Here is a 12,229-nt window from a genome sequence, read left to right as displayed (position 1 = left end):
TGGATCACTCCTCCATAGGCTTCTAAGACATTATAACTTGCTGACCCAGAAAATGTATTAAAGACATCGTTAATATAGTCCAAGTGACTACAGTGGCTCCATCTTAAGTTTATAAAGCGACGAGAATACTTTTTGTGCGCAAAACCCCCCCAAAATAACAACTTTATTCCACTATTCATTTCCTTCTCTATGGGCCTCGAGTTTTTTCACGTAGTGTTTTAGCGCAGCGTGTCTGTGTTGCACGTCACACGCATCACACACATGACCAGCGTCGGCCAATAGTGAGCCTACGTGGTGACGTGCAACACAGATGCGCTGCGTAGTTATACTACGTGAAAAAACTCGAGGCCCAGAGAGAAGGAAATGAATAGTGGAATAAAGTCGTTATTTTTGTTTTTTTTGCACACAAAAAGTATTCTCGTCGCTTTATAAACTTAAGATGGAACCACTGTAGTCACTTGGACTATATTAATGATGTCTTTAATACATTTTCTGGGCCAGCAAGTTATAATGTCTTAGAAGCCTATGGAGGAGTGATCCAGCTGTCAGATTTAATCAAAAATATCTTAATTTGTGTTCCGAAGATGAACGAAGGTCTTACAGGGTTGGAACAACATGAGGGTGAGTCATTACTGACAGAATTTTCATTTTTGGGTGAACTAACCCTTTAAGAATTTTTTAACAATTTACAAATTTTAATTGTTGTTAGAAAAGAAGACACCGTGTCAAATGTTCTGGATATCGGGAGAAACCTTTTTTCCCCTGATGGTGAATCAGCAAAAGGGAATGCTGACGATTTCAACTTTATGGTTTGTGAAGTCAAACCAGAAGTCCAGAAGTCAAACTTTGCATTCCCCTCCTTCTACGCCTGTAATCTCCAATGATGATGTACTCCCGTCTTCTGATGGTGAAGTGGTGTTCCTGGGTAATGATGTGAACACATCTTTTGACATGGTTTCTGACACACTTGTATATTCACCTGTACATGTTGATTATGTGGGGAAATAAGTGGCAAGAAGAGTGGGATATGTGCAAGAATAATACGTTTTATGAAACTCATCCGTAAATTACAAACAGACTTTTTATCACTCTTAAAACTAGACTTGATCAAGTGCTCTACACCAGATGTCATACAAGTTTGACCCATGCTTTTTTTGCTTAAAGATGAAGACCCAACTTTATGTGTGTTTTGTAAGATTCCCTTATCTGTCAAACATATTTTATTGGATTGTCCTGGACTTAGAAGCAGAATGCTCTTTTATGAAGTTACTTCACTTAAGATTATACCTGAAAAGGTTTTGGATTTTTTATCATATGTTAATTTAAATAATATTTTATAATATGACTTGCTTTGTTTGTTTTGTTTTTATTGTATTTATTATGATATTTGTATTTTTGTAATTGAATTTTTGCCATGAAAATAGCTTTGAATGCTGACATGGCATTAAATAAAATAATCTGAATCGGATTATGTGGGGAACGAAACATTTGTTGAAACAATATTGAAAACAGTTCCATCTGAGTCAGATTCAGTCTTCATTCCAGGTAGCACATTCAATGATGTTACCGATGCTGAAGGAACTGTGCCAGAAGTGCCACAAGATCCACCACAGGCAACTGATTCCCAGGAGCCAGCGAAACAATGACTCGTTCTTTGAAAATCCAAGACATGTGACTGAAAGTGAAACATGTGTAAGTGATATGATTCAAGCTTTCTCAGACAAAAAACATTCTGCATGCAAATGTAAAATTTAAACGGGTACTCGAAAATGGTGAGGAGGAAGCTGGCATCGGGACTGTATTACTGAATTCTGGGACACATTTTTTGCAACAAGAACTTGTGGAACAACTTACAAGATACCTACTCGGCATCACACTTACCAAGAAAGCGAGTGGGAAGCTGTTGCACGGATTTTAGCCATTAATGGCTGCGCTTTGGTTACTTGCCAGTTCAGCTGGCACCTCCTTTTCTAAAAGAAGCACTGTCCCTTCCTTCGCCAGAAACCAGTCTAATGGAGGTGTTTTTCAATTACATTAGTCCAACAGAGAAGGATGTTTTAAGTGAAGCGCTCCAAGACTTCCAAAGTGCTGGCATGGATGAAGTAATCAGTGTTGTCAGCAGTCACAGCTGCACATGAAAACAATCCCCAGAAGATACTGGAAGAAAGTGCATATAAAGAGATGGTGCAACAACCAGCCTACATAATAAAATGCTGGAAACCCATTCTGCGATCTATTGGGGAAACCATGACTCCAGAAAATCTGGACAAGATAACTGAAAATCTCCAACCTAAGGCAAGAAATGTGGCAAAATCCATTAAGTTCCCACAATCAATGTCCCAGTCTGAAACAACTGTATCAAATCATCTCTTGCGATTCATTAGGGCGAGAGACCAGAAGGAGCTTGGTCTTTTTCTCAGATACTGCACAGGGTCTGATTTATTTCTCTCTGATTTAATCTAAATAATCTGTTGTTGAAGCAGGAGTTGCACTCAGATAGTTTTATTAGCATCAACTGATTCATTTATTTTTCTACACAGTTGTATGGATCTTTCTATTGCTGTCGTATTAGAACAAAGTTCTTTGACTCATCCTTTGATGTACTTTGTTTCTGTTTCCATTAGGTGACAAAATTAAAAGATAAATACATAAAACATTAAATTATGAAACTAAAGAGTATACAAATATAACCTGCCACCTAGAAAAAAAATGGCATTTCATGTTTACACACTGAAAAAGATTTTATAGATTGTGACATCTATAAACCTAAAAGTTCTCTAACCAGAGGTCGAATGTTTTTGTAGAGTCTCGATGTCTCTGTGGCTGCAGATTATTCTCCTCCATAACAAGAATGCAGAGGTCATAGAAGTCATGATTTCCACAGGCTGACATTTTCATGCATAATCACATAAAATGTTTCAGCATCTACAGGATTCAAGTACTCTTTTGATTGATAAAGTTCTGGTAAGTTGTACATGAGGAAGGGTTTTCCATTTTGTAAGTCACGACCATTGCTACGTCGGATTCAGTGGTTATTCCACATATTTACAACAGTGTCCAGTTCATCCTAAAAACAAACCATATTAGGGATTAATAAAAACAAATCATATTTGGGATTAATAAAAACAAAGCATATTAGGGATTAATGAAGGGGAATAATGACATTCAGTAAATTGAAAAGCTGCAGGGTTTACTGAAGCAGTAGAACTTGAACATAAAACATAATTATCTACTAGCAGGTAAAAACATTACAATAAATAAATTAAAATATTAATTTAGCTCTTAGCTGTGACACCAATTAAATATACCTTTACCAGCTAATCAAGGATCACTAGAAACTTTCAGGCAAGTTGGAGCTAAACTCTGCAGGATTTTGGCCATTCATGAGCCGGACTGAACATCCTAGTATTTACACATTTTAATCATAGCAAAGCAATATCTGAGAATAAAGAAGTGTCTATTACGATCCTCAGCAGTTTAAGTGTTGTCACTTAAAAAGATGAATTCACTTAAAAAATGCTATTTTAAATATATTAGAAATAGAGTATTATTTGAACAACCTACTTAACTTAAGCATAAGCACGATTAATTAAACTCTCATAGATGTAGTCTACAAAAGCCTTTAGCATTTCTTACCTCAAAATATTTTATATGAACAAGCAGATACTAGCCTATATCTGTACTGAATAATACAAGAAGATAATACCAACAGCAATAATAATAAAGGTCAATTGGACAGTTGGGCTATTGGCCTAATAGACTAAGCCTATAATTGGCCTAAACTTGCCAAAAGATCACCAGTTGACTGCAGTTCTTTGAACATATCCATCCAGTAATCTGCATTTTGTCGTCTGTAGATACCCCACCAACTCTCTAGTCTCTGGTTTGCTGGGCTGGTTCCTTGAAAGACACACACGGTCCATGCACAGTTCCTGTCGAGTCTTCACGAAGAAACTCTTGTAGCCTGTTGATGTGGACATCTTCGGTTCCAAAATTGGATCTGATTATTTGAGGACAACCGACTCTACCAGTAATTACTCTGGGATTATTATTGGTGAAGTAGCCTTGCATCCATATGATGTGCCTCGAGAAACCATCAATGCAGCCATTAACTGCTATGCCATACGGCGAATCCATGTGCCACAGATAGTAGGGCCTGGCACTCGGTAATGTCGTCTCCGCAACCTTCTCCCTCTTCTTTCCTCCACACCTGATGGATTCAGACTTATACCTCTCTGACCATTTCTCTGGTCAGCCGCAAACCATTTAATCGGCATCTTTCAAACATCATTCTGTAGCCATGCAGACGTCCCAGTCCCTGAAGTTGGCTGGCAATGAAACTGACTACACGTTCAGGGTCGCTATATTGTCTTCTACGATAAAGTTGCAGACCTGACAGCTTCCTTCTCAAGTGTCGGACACTAATGAGGAAGTCGTCAATCACTGACAGACATAGAGCTATTTCAGTTTGAGTGAGTCTGTTATCAAAGTAAATGCGATCATCCATGATTCTGCTTTATTCTGCTTATGGTGCTTAGGCTGTTCTTGCCGAATACGCAGAAAAAAAACAAGTTGTGAAAATTAAGTCGTGATCTCGAGAAAACAACTTTTGTAATGTCGAGATCACGAGAAAATTAAGTCATGATCACGAGAAAACAACTTTTGTTATGTCGAGAACACGAGAAAAATAAGACATGATCACGAGAAAACAACTTTTGTCATGTCGAGATCATGAGAAAACAACATAGAAAAAATTATAATCCATGGCTTCTTAGGGCTTCCATACAATTCCATTAATGCATTAGTGCCACTGCGGCACAGACGGAGGGACTAGTGATCAGCTAGCGACTACGCCACCCTGGAATCTTGCCAGGGACAATACGATGGAATTTCTGATTAAAGTCAACACCGGTTCGTTCACAGTAAAGTGGCAGGAGACGTGGATACAAAAATATATAAATTTTATTAAAGATAAAAACTTTATATAAAAAAAGCACAAAACACAATCAACAACAATTAATATAGACACTAATGTCACTATTCAACAAGACACACACAGAGCGACCTGAGAAGTCAGCGAAAAAGGAGCCGAGGCAGAGCAGGGGATAAAGGGCACATAAGGCCTCCACGGCAAGTCACCTTTCCCGTACACCTGTGCACACACACACTCACACACAAGTACACACGCCACTCATGACACAGCACTCGTGAGAAAGACCACCACCAGCAATCCGCCCCTGCTTTACGCACTCAGCTCCTGTAACGACAGAATGAAGTTACACTCAGAATTGTCACAGTTGAAACACACTCAGAATTGTCACTTCACGGAGACAACAAATGGAATCGAGGTGTTCGCACTTTTCAATTTAAACCTTACAAATTCTAAATCAAAATACAAAAATAACTAATACAAAAGAAAAAGATAAACCACAAACACACATGCACATACACACACGTAATACACAAACACGAAAGACAACGATGTCAGTCCAATTGTTAACAGCAAAGCAACAGCGCCTTCGGACAGTAGTTCCACGTTAGCTACATTATACCATAGACAACCCAGCTAACATCACACAACATACCTGGATGGCGACCGAATGACAACCCAGGAAGGGGCAGTGACTCGTGACACCATAGCCAGCCCGTTTATATATGCTGCTACAGCTCACTGATAGGACGAAACTCAACGAGTGGACTAACCAACATGTGGTTGGTTAGTCCACTCGTTGAGTTTGAGGCAGGAAGAGTTTGAGGCAGGAAGAATTTCATTGGACTTGCCACAACAACATAATTTTCGAGTCTATTTAAAAGAATGTTGTGGTCAATACTAGGCTATCAAATGCAGCACTAAGATCGAGTAACACTAATAGAGAGATACAACCACGATCGGATGATAAGAGCAAATCATTTGTAACTCCAATGGAAGCAGTCTCCGGTACTCCGGTAAATCCTGACTGGAAATCCTCGCAAATACCATTTTTTTTCTAAAAAGGAACATAGTTATATAATGTAATAATGTATAATGTAAACATTAGGGCTGGGTAAAAAAATATCGATTTCTCGATTTTAATCGATTCTCATTTTTACGAAACAAGATCGATTCTTAAATCCCAAGAATCGATTAGTCATCCTGTTTTCAGTTGATGAATGAATGGAACATTGTTGCGCGCATCCCATCCAACAAATTGCAATAATCTTTGTGCTTTGTTATTATTGATATGAAACGAAGTCTCAGATTTCAAATTACGCCCATTTTCTTACGAAATTCAAAAACATAATTACCGTTTTGGCACTGTGGCGTGAGATCGCTCTGGCTCAGCTCAAGAGAAACAGCAACGCGGAGCGCACATGATCTTCTCTTCCGCCTTAATAATACCAGTTACAGCGCGAAATAAACATGAATGAGCATCTGAAAGTGTGTAAAAGATAGAGTACAACTTATCGAAGTCCGTATCATGTCACATGGAATCGCTCAGTCAGTGTTTCAACCGTGGAAAGACGTTAGTAAACAATGTCATGTAACGTCACATTTACCTCAGAAAAACCATATCCAGTGACCATAAACTCATTAGTCAGCTAGAAAAATTAACTCTAGAGAGGAGCATTTTGTTAAATATATGCACCATATTACATATTCATTATAATTTTTAATGTTCTTCAATATTTAATGCATGTTTGAATAAATCTGGAAAGTTTTTTATGACAGCCACCATTTAAATTTTTATATAATTTCATATAACTTTATTATTATAAAAATAAAAGTGTATTTTAAGTGTTTGTATACAAATCAGTTAATTTTTACCTTCAATATTATAGTAGGCTAATGAAGCCTATAGGCTACAACTGACGCCCATAAATGTTTTCCTTGAGAAAATTTTCAATGTATTGTACCTGATATCCAAAATAATCAATATTGAATCGAATCGAATCTAAATCGAATCGAATTGCAAGCTTGTGAATCGAAATCCAATCGATTTGTGAAATTTGTGTCAATACCCAGCCCTAGTAAACATAGTATTCAAATGTAATTCAAATGTTTCATGGCAATGATGTTGCACGCCAAAAACAACAACAACCGCATCATGGAAGGGGTTTGGAATACAGATGTTTTCTTATTTAAAACATGACAATGTGTAACCGCTGGCCTGGACTCATCTGGCACTTTGCAACAACACAACCTGCAGTAGTGATGAGTCAATTATGAACGAGTTGACTCAGAGAGTGATTCGTTCATGTTGTATTGGATTTGTACTGGAAACAGAAATGATTAGTCTGCCTTCTGAGTCTTTCGTTCTTTTGTCACGTGACATGACAGCCGTATTGGATACAGAAGTTAGCGAAAATTGATAAATGCTGCCTTCGGAGGACGCATTCTCAGGTCGGAAAGGATCGAGGCCCGTCTGAAGGCAATGTTAGTTTCACTTTTTGTCTCCTGATATCCCTTCATCTGATCGGTTTTTGAAGGCAGAATAGATATATCCTTCTCTGCCTTTGATATCCCATAATCCTGTGCTTTCCATTTTGTGACAGTTGAGCTAAAAAATAAAGATGGCGTCTGAAAGTTGCGGCTGGTCGTCAGTTTGTGTATAAATGTACATTTTTGATCAACGTTTTCAAATTATGTCATTTCTATCGAGAAATTACTATTGTAGTCATTAAATATTCACTTTCTCTATTCTGCTGTAGATCATTAAACCGTTACGCTGCCTCAGAAGTCTGTCTGAAATTAAAGTTAACAAAAAAGTTTTGTGAGGTACCTTCGTGCACAGACGCTGCCTACAAGTCAATGCCTGATAAGGCAGCAAGGCAACAAGTCAGCTGACTAAGTTTTCAGATGCAGCCGCATAATTCCCAACCTTCCTACAAACAAGCATGTAGTTCGTTTGTAAAAAATTTTTTTTTTACTACTCTTAAAGTTATGCATTTCTGGTCTCAAATTTCTTTCAGTTTATAAAATTATGAATTTCTGTCATGATGGTTCTTTTCCATAACTCGTGGGCTGTGTCCAAAATCATCCCCTATACCCCTATACCACTATTTGAGGGGACAGCCATTTGTAGTGATGTCTGAAACCACAGTGGACGTTATTGAGTGCACTCATTCAATACCATAATGCACCGCAATAATGAGTGAACAACCGATGTACGCTCAACGGCTAGAGAATACCCATAATGCACTTTGAGAGTCACGTACCGAATGAAGAATGCTAGTTTCCATGACAGATTTCAAGATAAATCTTTTCATTACTACTGGAGCTGCCAGTTTGCTGTTTCAAATGATTATCAAACACCAACGATGCAAAAGCAGCAGCCCTTCCGGCGCATTCAGTGTCCGAATTCGCTCACTCGTTTTCATTCACTCCTTAAAGTGGACTATATTAGTGGAGTAATGTCGGGAATAGTGAATGAGGGTATAGGGGGTGATTTCGAACACAGCCATGATGAACCAACAAGACTCAAGTGGTGAATTAATCTTTTCGGTTTCCGGTACAGACTGCAAAGCTTCAGCCTATGGGGATGTGACGTGACAAAAGAAGGAACGACTCGGATCGGGAGGTGAGGTGAACTAACAGACTGCATCGTTTCTGTTTCTCATAATTTGGCCTTGGATGCATTATAGTTTTTTCTTATTCTAAATGTGATCGTTTGTGTAAGTTGATGTGTTGGGGAATTTGGCTATTAACATGTAACATTTCAATTATATTCAGCTGAAATGAACAAAATGACTTGAAAAAAAGATTCATTCATTTTGCTAAACGAGACTCAAAGATCCGAGTCAGTTAAATTATCCAAATTCTGCATGTTTTCTATAACACCGTCTGACGTTACATTTCACATGGTGTGAGGAAGTCACAAAAAACATGCGATATCCAATCAGAGCAGTCAGACTGAAACGGATTTCCAGAGATGCGATTTAAATAGGATTTCAAACCCCATATGAATGTAACTGGAAATGGATTTGTAATTTTTTTTTTTCGCCGTTCACACTTACTAATTCTGATCGGCTTATATCATTCAGTGGGCTCCGTGAATATAGGGTCCTTGGAATACACTAAAATAGAGCAGACATCTTGAATGAAATTGTACATGTTATATAGGATTCAGATGATGGGATTCAGTGTACCAGCTAATGTGGGAGAAAGAGATGGGGAGGAAACATTTGGAGGAGGCTAGAACTGCTAGATGGTTTTATTACATTCAACGAACTTAAGGGTTTAGTTAGAATAACATGAAGAAACAGATGATAAGAAACAATAATCTCCAGATTTAGGTCTCAACATTATGGCTCTTAATAGTACACTGTGGAGAATATGGAAACATGACGCAGGGAAATGTGACCATTGCAAGGAGAAAGAGACATTAGAACATGTGATGATAATCAGTGATAAATATTATAATGAAAGGATGTGATTTCAGAAAAATGACTCTGGGAACATAGGATCTATTCTTTCCTCTACACATTTCAGTAGCATCTTTGTCATTTCTAATGTATTGTCAGTATCATCAGTCACATTTGCAAATTTAAAATGAATCTATTCTGTCCTTGTTGAAAATGAATAACTCATTTGTAGTGTAGGACATGTCCCTTTTTGTGCAGTCAGTCAACATTTCACAAACAGGATGTCTGATTACTTTATTTTGTTCATGAACAAGTGCATTAGGGTCACATTCTATTCAAGGTAATGACGCTGCTACACAGACCTTTATGCCCCATAGAGGCTTTCACCACAAATGACAGCAAAACAAATTTTAATTACATATATTTAGGATTATGTTTTGTGCATGCTATCTTTGCATTGCACCCCCTTTCCCTCCTTGTTAAACAAGACTGACTCACAAACTGAATGGATGAATGACTTGCCCTTTCTCGTTCAGCTTTAAATCTTAAGTTCCTTTAAGTTCCTAAAAAACAATGTTTTTAAATTCATATTGCCAAAGCATTTGCAAGGTTGCAAAAGTTGATCAGCATCATAACTTTGGGAATGTGATGACTGATTGTACTGGTTATATTCGTTCAGTATGTCCAACCCAATGAAATGCACCTGTACAGTCCACACTTGAAAACGGCTGGCTCATGCTATAGCCGGTTTTTACAGGCAGGAGAAACCACCAAAGAAGTCACACGCTTGAAATTGAGATTCAAATGGGAGAGACTTCAGTGAATAAGAAATATGAGTCAGTGTATGAAAATGAACAAAACTGATCCGTTCAATTTAGGGGTGTAACGCTACATATATTCGTCCCGAACCGTCATGATATGGACGTCATGTTTCAGTGCATACAGTCAGACAATGAATACAGTCAGTTACAGGCGATCCACACTCCAATCCAGAAGGGGGCGCGCTTGGTAATGCAACGCTGTTTGCTAACCGCCACTACAGGAAAATGAGCAGCAGAAGAAGAGACGATCTATGCACCATCCCAAAAACAAGACATTATGAGTCCACTAATACAGTTCACTTGAAGGAGTGAATAAAAATGAGTGAGCGAGACAGTCGTTGAGCATACATCGGCTGTACACTTGTTATTGTGGTGCAATGTGGGATTGAATAAATGCGCTCTATAACGTCCACTATGACACCATTTTTTGGACACCATTACAAATGGCTGTGCCCTCATATAATGCCCTATTTGAGGGTATAGGGGGCGATTTCGGATACAAGAGTTCAGATGGTATGCAAGAGCTTGCAAGTAGCCTATACGCTGAGTTTCGATACATTTTTGTGACGCACTACACTAATTCACGGAAAGGAAACCGGGACTGCAGAAAGCAGCATCCTGTTTGTTTTCTTTATTTTACAAAAGCACAAAGTTTTGTTTCTATTGTGAGTGTACACACAAAAAAAAAAAAGTATTCCTGAGAGTTGTTTCTGCTGTTATAATGAGACAAAAACATTTGCCATTGTGCCGATTTGTGTTGTAGAAGCGTCTCTTCTGTCCAGTGATGAAATGCGTGTCCTGGAAATGGGAAGCCTCAGGTGCCGCTTCACTCGCTGTCTCGTCGTGGATAGGTGAAGTAGGCTCAGATGAAGATGACACTTTTTCTCCTTCTTGTTCACCTTTTAGTGATTTCTTGAAAAAGCGTAATACTGAACTTTGTGGATCCACCATTGTCACTGCATGTTAATGAACTCTCACGCGCAAAGAAAATGACAGCGTAGGATACTCACATCACAATGAATCAAAAATCAAAGCAATATGTTTGAAATTAAGAAGTTTGAAATCGTTTGAATCAAACCAATAAGTTTGAAAACAGCCGTTGCATTTTACAGCGCATCATTGGTCAATCTATCGTTTTAGAGTAACAAATCAACAATTCCTTAATGTTTTTAATTTATTTTAAGCAACCAGAAATCAGGTTTTTTTTATCGACCCTACAAAAAATATGACCTATGCAAGAGTGCATTGTTTACTGCTTAATACTCCAGTACCAACTAGGGGACTAAATGCTGCTACTGTAGGTGAAACAAACTGTAATTTGCATGACTGTCAGTTCAAAATAAATGAAAAAAAACCTAGCATTGGGGATTTGTTGCTTTTCCTTTTGTACCAAACTCGTATAGAACCTTGACTCCAAAACCGAGGACCGTACCGAACCGGGACTTCTGTGAACCATTACACTCCTAATTCAAATTATAAGATTATTTTAAAAACACTGATTCATTCACGAACGACACATCACAGGACCTTGGGAACATAGAACCTTGGAAAAATAGATACACTCCCCACAGCTCATACTTTACCAGGGTTAACAATTAGTCCTGGACATTCATAATCTGACGATTCACACTGTACATTCCTAAATTTTTGTTTGCATAACTGATTTAAATACCTGCTTTTCTCATGCTTTTGCATCAATGAAAAAAACAAACAATTGTTGCCGTATAATCGTCCTTGGCTGTTTTACAAAGTGCAGAGTTTCTGTGAATGTACAAAGCACATAATAAGAGGCAAGTGCTGTTCAATTTGGATTCCTTTTGCTAAGTATTAATCCATAACATTCTAACAACGCATTGTTTGCTTACATGTTTGGCACCAACATGCTGAGGGTTATAACTTATAACCCTCAGCATGTTGGTGCCAAACATGTAAGCAAACAATGCGATGTTAACAATGATTTAGAACGGTGGCTTAAACACATTTTAAAAAGCCCTTCAGAATTCATGTAGCAAAGATTAATTTATGTTGACCTGAAAATGTTAGACACTACAAACAAGGCTATGGCA

Source organism: Abramis brama (assembly GCF_963993115.1).
Source record: "Abramis brama genome assembly, chromosome: 15".
Lineage (NCBI taxonomy): Eukaryota > Metazoa > Chordata > Actinopteri > Cypriniformes > Leuciscidae > Abramis > Abramis brama.
The sequence above is the reverse complement of the archived record's forward strand: the minus strand, read 5'-3'. Positions refer to the sequence as shown.